Source organism: Octodon degus, unplaced genomic scaffold (genome assembly GCF_000260255.1).
Source record: "Octodon degus isolate 3935 unplaced genomic scaffold, OctDeg1.0 scaffold00069, whole genome shotgun sequence".
Classification (NCBI taxonomy): Eukaryota; Metazoa; Chordata; class Mammalia; order Rodentia; family Octodontidae; genus Octodon; species Octodon degus.
In genome coordinates, this window is record NW_004524645.1 from 4,285,381 (window position 1) to 4,297,096 (window position 11,716).

General features: G+C 35.8%; 1 pseudogene; it reads left to right on the forward strand.

The window, feature by feature from the left end:
• The window catches only part of LOC101569478, a 24,090-nt pseudogene extending 13,523 nt beyond the window's left edge, over positions 1 to 10,567 (forward strand).
• Positions 10,568 to 11,716: the final 1,149 nt, after the last annotated feature.

Sequence of the window (11,716 nt, forward strand, 5' to 3'; positions counted from 1 at the left end):
ATACAAAATGGACATTCATCTGTATACCCCATTTTTTCTAAGTTCCGTTATTGAATATTATAGGTGTGTAAACTCAGCAAAATATTCTAAAAGAGCCATGCTGTTATGTTGAGCTGTGGGGGACTCAGGTCAATAATTTCTGACATTGCCAGTTAAACAGAAGACCCAATGCCATTGGCTACTTCTTTTCTAGAAATGTCTACACATACAGCTTTTCTACATTACAGTCTTGTGGCAGAATCATTTTTTCTGGAAACCCCAGTTTTACTCTTAGCCCTTTGATAAGAAAAAGCCCACCTATATTATATATTGGAGCCCTGATGAATGAACTTAATGAAAGAACAAGAATCAAGTTCTTTCCATGATTCTATTCAAGACTGAATTATTTGTGAACTGAATGAAATTTCTCTATAATGTCAACATTAAACCTAACCACTGAATTTCATTTGGTTAGCAACAAGTTCAGTTTGCAACCAGAATCATGGAAAGAATTAAGTTCATGAACTGAGGTACTCCTGTAGAAGATAACATACTTTACTTGAAAAAACTGACCATAATTATTCACCACATCTACAACATATCTGCACAGAAAAATCTATACTAGTGTTGGCCGCACAACAGAGTATTATAGCTCTGACAGGTTAACACATAAATTAACTATCATACATACCTTCTTTCATAGAAAAATGTAACTCAAAATGAATCATAGGCCAAAATATCAAAACTAAATCTATATCTAATACAAAACAAAAGAAATATATATTCATCTTGGGTTGTATTTTAATCAAGCTGCTATAACAAAATGTCATAAACTTATAGTTGAAAGACAAGTTTATTTCCTCTCAGTTCTGAAGGCTGGCCTGGTAAAGATCTGGAAGGGCCAGTTTCTACTAATGACTTTACTTTCAAGTTGTAAATGGCTGCTTCTCATTATGCTTTTTTTATTTTAGAGAAATGTCAACAGGGTGTTCCAGGGTCTCACTACTAGATCGGCCTCACAGTGATCAGCCTGTTTTATAGCCTCCCAAGACCTGGGATTACAGGCGTGCACCACCATGCCCCTTCTCAATTGCTATCTCAGCATGCCCTGGGGGCAGGGATCAAACCCCTGACCCTTGTGCCTGCTTGCAGGAGCTTTAATCCTCTGAGCTATTTGTGCAGCCATTCATTATGTCTTTTTCATGGCCTTTCTACAGTGTGTACAGACAGAGAAGAGGAGGAGAGAAAAAGCTCTTTTGTATCTCCTCTTACAGGAATCCCAATCCTATCAAACCAAGGCCTACTCCATGTAACCTTAATTATTTCCTTAGAAGCCCTATCTCCACATATAGAGCACTACGGGTTGGGGCATCAACATTTGAATTTGTGGAAGGACATGAAAATTCAGTCCATAATATTAAACCCCTGGCCCTCAAATACATGTCCTTCTCACATGCAAAATACATTTATTTTTATTCCATCCCCAAATAAGAGAAATGGAAAATGCATTAGTGGTTGCGAGAGGATTTAGAAGAAAAGCACAGAAGACTGATTAGTGCAGTGAAGATATTGTGAATGATGCTTACTGTCAAGGTGGATTCATAGCTGCTCTGGTCTGAATCCTAACTCAAGTGATGATACTGATACATAGGGTAGCCATTAAATCATTAAGGAAGAGCATTCATAAATGAGATGAGTGCCTGTTATGATTTGGACCTGTTTCCCACCCAAACCTCAGGCATCCACAAGTGGAACTTTTAGGAGGTGATTAGATCATGAGGAGCATGGTACTCATCCATAGATTAGTGCACTGATGAGTTAATAGTTAAATGTGATGTAAGGAGTTGAAGTTTGGTCAGAAGAGGTGGCATCACTAGGGCTGTGGCCTGGAAGAATCTATCTCCCTTGCTTCTCCCTTGATCTGCTCCCCACCTGTTATGCCATGAGCTATTTGTTCTCTGTCATGACCGTTGGCTGTGCTGTCCTGCCTTGGAGCCAGCCGACTGCGGACTGAAATCTCTACAAACTATAAGCAAAGTGAAAAAATATTTTTCTCCTTTAATTTGCAGGTGTCAGTTGTTGTATCTCAGTGATCAGAAAGTAATTAACTCAGTGCCCTTCTAAGAGACTTTGCAGAAATCTCTTGTCCTTTCTGCCATGCTAGGACTCAGGAAAAGGCAGTTGTCTAGTAGCCAGAAAGCAGGCTTCCACCAGTCATTCAATTTGCCAGCACCATGATTGTGAACTTCATAGCCTTGTGAACCGGAAGAAATAAATTTCTGTTGTTTATAAGATGCCCAGTCTATAGTATTTTTATAGCAGCCCTAAGGGGCTAAGGCAATGGGATTATACATATGTCACAATTCATAGAATTTTCCAGCACAAGAGTGAACCTTAATATATGCAAATTCAAAAAATAATCTGACACTTTCTGGAAGATGGCAGAGCAGTAAGCAGTAAGAAATCAGCATCTCTAAGATTTGGAATCTGGACACTGGAAATAACAACCTGGGGTGGAAAAGAAAGAGTGAGTTGGATTCCCAGGACCTAGGAAAGATATGAAGAGACCATTGGAGCCTACAAAGAAATTACAGAGACAGACCACAACATGTAAAAAGGAAAAGGCAATCTTCAGCATCTCCCCAGCTCCTAGCTTGTGCTATATGAAAGGAAGATCAAATCTATAGAGACACAGTGAAAGCAGGTGACTGGGAGTCATGGTCAGGCTGCAGAGAGACACCCAGAGTATTATAGCCCCAGCTCTATGACATGGTGCCAGGTTTAGCCTGTATTTGCATGGAGTTGAAAGTGTCAGAATCAGCACACTGCACTAATCCTACTGCCAGGTTGTTGGTGATTATCCAGTACAAATTTAGACTCTCCTTTGTCTACCAGTGAGAACAGATCATGCACTGAATTGGACACTGTAGACTTTAGAAGACAATCACAGGCTTAAAATCACAGGGAAAATTTCCTGTTTTTCTTTGCTTTTGGTTTTGTTATTGTTGTTTATTTGGGGTTTTCTCTTCTTTTTGTTTTGTGGGTGTGAACATTGTTGCTGGTTTCTCTGCTTTGTTTGGTTCTTGTTTTTGTTTTTTCCTGCTTTCTTTCATTCATGTCTTCTTCACCAGTTTCCTGAGGCATAGGCAGTCTACCTTTCTCCTTCAGCCTTCTTTCTAATCTTTTCCTTCTTTTATTTCTTTATCTTTTCCTCTTAGGTCTTTTACACTTTCTTCCACTAGGGCAATATTTCTCTACTTTGGGGATATTTTCTGAGGATAATTTCCTGATTTGTCTTAGATTTTATTATATAATTATAAATCTTGTACCTAGAGTTAAAGGTGGAAAATTATTAAACATTGCAGTTTATCATTTTCCAGTTTGTGTTTGATGCTACTGTTATTACTGATTATACTACTGTAGTAAAATGGCATAATTTTTAAAATTCTATTTTAATTTATTTTGAAGAGTAAAAAGCAAAAACAAAAACAAATAGAAAAAAGATAGAAATAGGGTAACATACAATGCATATATTACAGATTTTCAAAACAGGAATAGTTAATTAACAATGGCTGTTGTAGTATCTATTTTATCATCAAATCTGTTGCTAAGATTTACAGATATAGTTATGGGAAATAATTAAATATTGTCACTTGCTTTCAAGTAATCTCAATTTTTTCCTTGTCTTTTTTATTTTAAAGAAAGTGTAATAATTGATAAGACATTATGAATGGTACACATTTAGAAGACCAAGATGAGAAGAATTCAACCATGAATTTTGTATTATATATTGCTGTCCTCAATGTAGTTGCTCAGATCACAGATATCAACATACAGAGTTGGTTATGGTGAAAATTCTACACATTAACTGCTATTTTCAAAAAAACTTCTGGAAATTATAAGTATAATCATGTCAGCCATTCTTTGTATATACTTGAATGTTTTCCTTTCTGTTTTCTTATCTTTTCTCCTTTCTAACATCTTCATTGTTTAATCCTTAAGTTCAGTTTCTTTCTGTTTTACTATACCTATTATACCCTCCATGTTTTATTTATTTTTTTTTGTTTTATTTATTATTACAGGCTCTTACACTAGGGAGAAAATGCAATATTTACACATGTGGGTCTGCTGTACTTCACTTATGAATATAGCCTCTCTTTATTTGCATCCACTTACCTATAAAGGCCTCAAGTTTATCTTTCTTTATAGCTGAGTAGTACTCTATTATATAAAAATACCACAGCTTTTTCATCCATTCCTCAGGTGATGGGTATTTTGGTTGTTTCCAAGATTTAACTATAACAAATTGTGCTGCTATAAATATGGGTGCACATATACCATTGTGGTATGATATTTTCAGTTCTTTTGAAAAATATCCACAAGGGGAACAGCTGGATTGACTTGGATTTTCAGTCCTAGTTTTTTGAGAGGTCTTCACATTGATTTCCATAGTGATTGTACCAGTTTACAATCCCACCTGCAGTGGAGAATGTTCCTCTATTCCCCACAGCCTCTCTAGCATTTGTTATTAGTTGATTTCTTTATCATAACTATTCTTTCTGGAGTGAGATGGTATCTTTCTGGAGTGAGATGGTATCTCAAGGTTGTTTTAATTTGTCGTTCTCAAATGGCCAGTGCTGTGTAACATTTTTTCATGTATTTATTTGCTATTTGTATTTCTTCCTCTGAGAAATGTGTATTCATCTCACATGCCCATTTTTGGATTGGTTCTTTAAATTTTGGGGGCTGAATTTTTTATTTCTTTACATAATTTAGATAGAAGTCCTTTGTCTGAGTGATTGTTGGTTATGATTTTTTTCCCAATTTGTTGGTTGTCTTTTCACCCTCTAGGTGATTTCTTTTGACATGCAGAAGCTTCTCAATAAAATGAGAACCCAGTTCTTGATTCTTTGCAATATTTCCCATGAAGTTTGGTTTTTGATCATAAACCCTCTGCTACCACTATGTCTTCAATATTTCAACCTCCTTTCACTTCCAGGAGATTCAATGTTTCTGCTTTAATGTTTAGATCTTTAATCCATCTTGATTTCAGTTTAGTGCATGGCATTAGACCAAGGTTTAAATTTAGTTTACAGCATGTGCAGAGCCAGTTTGTTCATCACCATTTGTTAAAGAGGCTATCTTTCTTCCATTGAACATTCATGGTTCTTTTGTCAAAGATCACATGGTTTAGGGGCCAGGGAGATGGCTCAGTGGAATAAGCGCTTCACTGGCAAGTTCAAGGGCCTGAATTCAGTCCCTGGTTCAGAAAAAAAAAATAAAAGTTCACATGGCTAAGTGTGTTTGTACCTGTTTTTACATCTTCTAATCTGTTCCATTGATCCTTGGGTCTGTTTTTTGACCAGTATCATGCTGATTTTTTCACAGTACCTTTGTTGTATAATTTCAAGTCAGGGATTGTAATGTCTTGCTTTGCCTTTGTTGCCCAATTATTGCCTTTGTTATTTTAGATCTTTTCTGATTACAAATAAATTTTAAGAAAGTTTTCTGTAGATCTGTGAGGTATGTTGGTGTTATTTTGATAGCAATTGAATTAAATCTGTATAACAATTTTGCAAGGATGGCTATTTTCACAATGTTGTTTCTTCCTATCCAGAAGCAAAGCATATTTTTTCCATTTTTTGAAATCTTCCTCTTTCTCTTTTTTAAGAGTGTTGTAATTTTTATTGTATAGATCTTTTACTTCCTTTGTTAAATTAATCCTTTTTAAATTTTTTTTTTGTTTTGTTTCGTTTTGGCGGAAACAGGGATTGAACTCAGGCCCTTGTGCCTGCCAGGCAAGTAGTTATTCTACTGAGCTATCTCCTCAGCCCTGTTAAATTAATTCTCAACTATTCATTTTTTGAATGCTATTGTGAAGGTTGTTGTTTCTCCAATTTCTCTCAGTGCATTTGCTATCTGTGTAGAGGAATTCTATTGATTTTTGGGTGTTGACATTGTATCCTGCTTTGCTGCTGAATTTGTATATAAATTCTAAGAGCTTCTTGATGGAGTTATTTGCATCTGACTAGTGGAGTATCATGCCATCTGCAAGTAATGATAGTTTAACTCCTTTATTCTAATTCCTTTTGTTCTCTCTCTTGTCTAATGGCTCTAGATAATGGTCACCAAACTACACTGAATAGGAGTGGTGATAGAGGACATCCTTGTCTTTGACTTGATTTAAGAGTAAAAGCTTTCTATTTTTTACATTTAGAATTATGCTGGCTTTAGGTTTGTCATAGATGGCTTTTATCAGGTTGAGATATATGAAATCTATACCAATTGTCTGTAGGGCTTTGATAATGAATGAGTGTTGAACTTTTTCAAAAGCCTTTTTTGCATCTGTTGAGATGATCAAGTGGTTTTTGGTTTTGGCTCCATTGATATAGTTTGCATTTATAGATTTCTGTATGTTGAACTGTTCTTACATCTCTGGGATGAACCCCATCTCATCTTGATGTATGATCTTCTGGATGATTTGTTGTATTCTATTTGCTAGTATTTTGCTGAGAATTTTTGCATCTATGTTCATGAGAGAGATAGGGCTGTAATTCTCTTTTTTGATTGAATCATTCTCTGGTTTCAGTATCAGTATAATACTTGCCTCCAGGACTGATTTTTGGAGTATTGCTTCATTTTCAATTTCATTGAAGAGTTTGAGGAGTATTCATATTAGATCTCTAAATTTCTTGTAACATTCAGTTGTGAGTCCATCAGGACATGGAATTTTGCTTGTTGGTCAGGTTTTTATTACATTTTCAATTTCATTGTATGATATTGGGTTATTCAGAATTTTTACATCTTCTTGATTTAGTTTTGGTAATTTGTACTTATTTAGAAATCTGTCCATTTCTTCTGTCTTTGATCTTATGAGAGAAAAGATTTTCAAAATACCTATTAATGATCTTCTGAATTTCCACAGGATCTGTAGCAATTTTCCTCTTTTTATACCTTATTACTTAAATTTGTGCTGTTTCTTTCCTGTTTTTGAAGAGGTTTGCTAGGGGTTTATCAATTTAATTTAATTTTTGAATGAGCCAGCTTTTTGATTCATTAATTGTATTGTTTTCTTTGTCTCAATTGCATTAATTTCTCATCTAATCTTTATGGTTTCCTCCCATCTTTGACCTTTGGTTTTAGTTTGCTCTTTTTCTAGAAGCTTGAAGAGCAGCATTAGAGTACTTGTTCTCTCTCTGTTTTTCTAATGTCTGAGTTCACAGCTATAAATTTCCTTCTGGGAACTGCTTTCATTGCATCCCACAAATTCTGGTAAATTGTGTTTGAATTTTCACTGGATTGTAGATATTGTGTAATTTATTCTTTAATTTCATCTGTAACCCATTGGTTGCTGAGGAGGCTGTTATTTAATTTTCATATGTTTATGTGTTTTTTGTCATTAATTTCCAGTTTGATTGCACTGTGGTCAGATAATATTCATGGGACAATTTCTGTTTTCTTGCATATACTTAAGCATGATCTATGGACTAGTATATGGTCTATTTTGAAAACATCCCATGTGCAGATTAAAAGAAAGTGTATTCAGATGTGGTTGGGTGAAACACTCTGTATATGTCCAACAAGCACATTTGTTCAAAAGATTTGGTTCAGTTCTGCTACTTCTTTGCTAATTTTTTGCCTGCTTGACTTAGCTTTTTGAGATAAGGGGTGTTACAATCCCCTGTAAAGATTGTGATATTGGTTATTAGATTTTTCATGTCCTTTAAAATTTGTTTTATATATTAGAGTATTCCCATATTTTGTGCATATGTATCTATGAGTATTATCTGTTCTTCTTGAAGTTTTCCTCTAACCAGTATGTAGTGCATTCTTTATCTTGTTTGATAATTCTTGGTTTGAAGTTCAGATTGTCTGTGAACAGGATTGCTATCCCTGCCTTTTTTTTTCTTTTTTTAGGTCCTGGGGCATGTAGTATTGCTTTCTGTTCCTTGACTTTATCTGACTTTATGACTATTTTTATCGTCAAATGTGTTTCTTCTATATAGCGTATTGTTGGATTTTGTTCCTTAATTCACTCTGCCAGTATACTTCTTTTAATTGGTTAACTGAGTCCATTTATATTGATGATTATAATTGATATATATTGACTTATGTTTGTCATGTTATTTTCCTGCTGTTGGTTATCTATTTTTGTCCTGTGTTTAACAGCTTGCTGTGCTTGGTAAGTTCTTTTGGTTGTAATTCTTTGGGGTTGTGGATATTTTGACCCTTTTCTAGAATATCTTTTAGTACTCTGGGTAGGGTTGGTTTAGTCATCATGAATTTCTTTAGTTGTCCCTTGTCATGGAAATATTTTGCTTCTCCATTAAACTTGAAAGAGAGTTTTACAGGTTGTATTAGTCTGGGTTGAAATTTGTTTTCCTGTAGGTTCTGGAATACTTTGCTCCATGCTCTTCTTGACTTGATGGTTCGTGAGGAGAAATCTGCTGTTATTCTTATGTGTTTTACCTTAAATGTGATCTGTTTTTCTTCTTTAGCAGCTTTTAGTGTGTTCTTCTTGAGCTGAATTTCTAAGATCTTCATTATTATATGTCTAGGTGTAGCTTTAACTGGGTTGATATTATGTGGCATTCTATATCCCTCAGTTAACTGACAAGTAGATTGTTTCCCCATATTTAGGTAGTTTTCTGATATCACTTCTGCCTATATTCTTTTCATGTTGTTTCTGTTGCCTTCTTCTTTTTCATTGGTGCCAATTAGTCTAATGTTATCTTTGCATCATCTTGTAGCTGTTGAATTATTATTTCCTGGATCCTAGTTGCTTTTAAGAGATCTTTCATTACCTTTTCACTAGCTGCTACAGTGTCTTAAAGGTCTATAAGTCTATCTTCACTTTCATTCAAATTGTTTTGCCAACTTTTAATTTCTCATGTGTCTGTTTGAGTCTGCTTCAGGCATTCTATTTCTTTCCTATATTGCTCATTTCCTATATTGTTTCCTTTACTTTCCTATTCTCTATTTTTTACCAGTGTCTTATTTTTTAACCTTTTTTGTGACTGGCTCTGCCCACCCTGGGGTTAGGGCTGGCACAGCATGTGGTGTCAGGGATTGAACCACAGTCCTTGCACACTTGCTTAAGCTTGCCTAACAAGGGGCTTTAGAATGCTGAGCTCTCTTGTTATCCCTGAGTGTTGTCTTTAGAAATGTTTAGTAATTTTTATTGCAGTTATTATTTCTTTCTTACCTGTGAGATTTGTTTTGATCTGATTTCCTCTATATTCTTCTGCAGTTGTTTCTTTCTGTCCATACTCTGCTGGATCTAAGGCAGTGTGCCACATGGAAAAGGACAGCAGTTTATAGCAATAGAAAACAGCAAAACAGCAAACAGAGGAACATCATCTGGGGCACCTAGCAATCTCCCTCCCCTCCCTACATTATAGTAAAGCTATCTGCTGCAGTGCGAGAACAGAGCACCCATAATCCCAGCATTGGATTATGAATTAATCACAAACTCTAGAAGCCACCCCTGTGAATGCATAAGGCTTTGGGGGGGTAACTAGATACAAACTATTAAATATTATTACTTAGAATCAAAGAAAATCTGAAGATAGTGCAAAGAGCATTAAAAACCTGTTAACAGAATTAATTGTAGAAAACTTTCTGAGCATGAAGGAAGACTTTGGCATACAGATAAGTGAGATATTTAGATTTCCATTTGGCCATGATCAGAAAATAACTGTGCCAAAGCATGTCATAGTCAAGATTCCAAAACTTCAAAACAAGGATTTAATATTAAAAGATGTTAGAGTAAAGAAAAAAATCAGGGTTCTGAGACTGTTGTGGATACCCAAGGAGTCTGCACTGGAAGAGTTGATGCCCCGGCTGCTGCTGGTGGAACCCTGAGACTTGATGGAAGGATTGAAGCAGCTCGGTGTCCTGATGTTGTGGTAGCTCAAATTAACCCAAAGAAATTAAAAAAGGAGCAAAGTGTGAATGTTTCTCTTTCAGGATGCCAACCAGGCCCTGAAGGTTATTCCCCAACACTTCAGTGGCAGCAGCAACAAATGGCACAGTTTTCAGCTGTTTGACAGAATGTAAATAAACACAGAAGTCACCGGAAATCACAGCAGTTGGACAACAACATGACTATACCAAAATCTGAAGATGAAGAAGATTGTAGAAGTTCTGTTTAGGAGAAAGATTATGTGCAGAAGGGGCTGTTGGGCCAACCATAAATGAAAGTCCTGCGATTGATTATGTCCAAATTGGATTTCCCCCCTCGCTTAGCATTGTTAGCAGAATGAATCAGACAACAGTAACTAGTGTCTTGGAATATTTGAGTAATTGGTTTGGAGTGACTTTACTCCAGAATTGGAGAGGTGGTTCTATGCCTTATTGGCTTGTCTTGAAAAACTTTTACTCCCCAAAGCTCACTCCCTAATCCAGCAGCTTGCGAGAAGATGCTCTGAAGTGAGGCTGTCAGTGGACAACAAAGATGATGAAAGAGTTCCTGCTTAGAATTTATTGATCTGCTTGGTTAGTAGGTATTTTGACCAGCATAATCTAGCTGACGAGCAGTCATGATGGAGCTGATCTTCGAGACAGACAGTGTTTCTGCTGAAGGTGACCTGAGCCTGCGCACATGTGTTGTGTTTGCACACAGATTGTGTCTTTGCTTCAACACTGTGTGAGTGACACTTCCTCACTTAACCTGTGCAGTTCAAGTTGATGTTCAGAGTACAGATCAAATTTATCTGGATGCCTGAAATATCTGGAAAAATATCCCCTAGTTTTCGATGAACAGTTTGAATAGTTTTCATCAGTCACAAGCATTTAAAATAAGTTGGGTCCCATTTATTAGTGAAGCAACCTGCACAGAAACTGTATGATGTAATTTTATAGTGGTCCCTGGTGCTGCTTGTTTACATTATACACAAAAATTTTGTTGAAAATGTGTTTTGGACACTAAACTTCTATTTGTTATCTTGAACAAAATAAAAGACAAATTAATGTCAAAAAAAATCTATGAACAAAAGCTCATTGAAATGGGCAGCAGACTTCTCAACACAAACAATTAAGTAATGGAGTTCCTGGAGTGAAGTATTTCCAGTTCTAAAAGCAAACAAACTTCAACTCAGATTGGTGAACCATGCAAAAATTATCTTTCAAACTTGATGGAGAGGGGCCAGGGAGATGGCTCAGTAGAATAAGCACTTCCCTGGCAAGCACAAGAGCCTGAGTTCAATCCCCAGTTCTGTGGAAAAAAAGGAGAAAATGATAAAGAACACTTGTGGGAAGAATTTGGAAACACTTGTAGATGTTGCCTGAAACAGTACAGCTGGAATGCCTTCTGCTTCTCTGTATGAAGAAATCTGGTCAGAGCCCAGAAGATTAGAGCAAAAATTAATTAATGTAATTGAGGGTATGAAAACAATACAAAGAATAATGAATTAAATAGATAGGTCTTTGAAGGATTAAATAAAATAGACAAATTGTTAGCCACCTCCCCAAAATTTTTTTTCAAAAAATAAAAATTAAAAACCACAGAGCTGGAAATAACAATGAGAGAAGAGAAACCAACAGAGACTTTGGTAACAATGAAGTGGGGTTGCTGCCATGTTTACATCTGATCATGTGGTTCAAGATAGTTTGAGAATGGCTGAGTTAGAATTCTAGGTAATGAGAAACATTTTAAAAGTCCTCCAAAATGCAGGTAATAACTTATATTGACTTGTGAAATGAATGGTGATGTTTTGTTCATTTCTATGTCACCTCA